Consider the following 1,834-nt stretch of genomic DNA (forward strand, 5'->3'; position numbering starts at 1 on the left):
TAAGTTTTATATCTCACTAATTCTAAGTTTATATCTCACTAAATCTAAGTTTTATATCTCACTGTTTCTAAGTTTTATATCTCACTAATTCTCAGTTTTATATCTCACTAATTCTAAGTTTTATATCTCACTGTTTCTAAGTTTTATATCTCACTAATTCTAAGTTTACATCTCACTAATTCTAAGTTTATATCTCACTAATTCTGAGTTTTATATCTCATTCAAATCTAAGTTTTATATCTCACTAATTCTGAGTTTATACATCACTAAATCTAAGTTTACATCTCACTAATTCTAAGTTTTATATATCAATAATTCTAAGTTTTATTCCTCAGTAATTCTAAGTTTCATATCTCACTAAATCTAAGTTTTATTTCTCACTAATTCTAAGTTTATATTTCACTAATTCTAAGTTTGTTTCGCAATTCTGTTTATATCTCACAACTATGAGTTTATATCTTGCAATTTCAAGTTTCTATTTCGCAAGTTTTTCTGCAATTCTGTAGCAGATTACATTTTTCATATTTTTATTCTGTGGGGAATCAAGCTAATCAAACTATTACAAAACACTGATGTGTATGTAAATGCAGTTACCGGTGTTTCATGTTGACGTTAACCTGGAATGTTCCTTTGACGGTCACATGAGTTCAAGTAGATGTGTGTGTGTGAGAGTGTGAGAGTGTGTGTGGGTGTGTGTGTGTGTGTGTGAGAGAGTGTGTGTGTGTGTGTGTGAGATTGTGTGTGTGTCGTTTGATGAAAGGAGTGTGTGTCTCACCTCAGGGTCACTGCTGGGGTAGATGGTCCATCTCAGATCAGATGTTTCTAGCTTTGTGTTCATCAGCACCTCTGTGAGATAGACAGAGAGAGAGAGCCAGACAGGTTTACAGCAGCTGTAGAACACCATCTGATGAGAAACTCATGTGCAGCTTAGTTTGGAGGACAGTAAAACACTCACAAATATACATACACACATTAATCAGACATCATAATCATAATCAAAGCCATGAGGTGGTCACATGATCAGAGCTTCATAACTCGCTGCCTTCAACTGCTGAAGTAATTTTGATGTGACATCACAGTGCTCTTTCATAAAATTCAACTTGTTTCCAACTTGTAATTACGAGACAAAGACAAGAACGGTTTTTACAAGATGGAAACTCATAATTACATTGAATGTGACACGGCGTGAATGCAGCATTACTGCGGCTTTGATTTCAGACAAATTTAATTCAGTGTGATGTGTTTAGGATGAGTTTTTGCTCTAAATTACTGCACAGGCGTCTGGTGGAAGAACACTAATGCTGTGAAAACAGAGAGCTAGCAATCAACGGCCAGTTTAACATCTGAACCTATAAAACCTCCCAGCTCTTTCCATTTCATCTGTCATGATTAAAACGACAGCGAGTTCAGCGACTGCTGCCGCTTTACACAAAGAAGAGGAAGAACCAGGGAGGAGCGGGAAACGTCCCAGCATTCTGTCTGTCCGTCTCTACTCCATTGTTTCCAGCGAAAACACAATGATACCCAGGAGGCAGTTCAGAGCCAAAAAAGTGATTGAGTGACATTTTCATTTATTACACACACACACACACACACACACACACACACACAGGAGGGCTGGCAGAATTCCTGCTCATTCCTGAGTGTCCATGGAGCGGAACAGCAAAATTACAGCTCGCACTGGACACACACACTCACACACACCTCTAATCAACTCATCGCTAATTACAGAGTGAGACTGACAGAGTGAGAGAGAACTTGAAGAAGATCCAGCAGTTCACACACACACACACACACACACACACACAGACAGACAGAGATACAAATAAATACA

General features: G+C 37.8%; 1 pseudogene; it reads right to left on the bottom strand.

Moving 5' to 3' along the window:
* Window positions 1–1,834, bottom strand: part of LOC107750157 (ephrin type-B receptor 4-like) — a 36,896-nt pseudogene that overhangs the window by 25,139 nt on the left and 9,923 nt on the right.

This window comes from Sinocyclocheilus rhinocerous, unplaced genomic scaffold (genome assembly GCF_001515625.1).
Source record: "Sinocyclocheilus rhinocerous isolate Xijiao unplaced genomic scaffold, SAMN03320098_v1.1 scaffold2167, whole genome shotgun sequence".
Lineage (NCBI taxonomy): Eukaryota > Metazoa > Chordata > Actinopteri > Cypriniformes > Cyprinidae > Sinocyclocheilus > Sinocyclocheilus rhinocerous.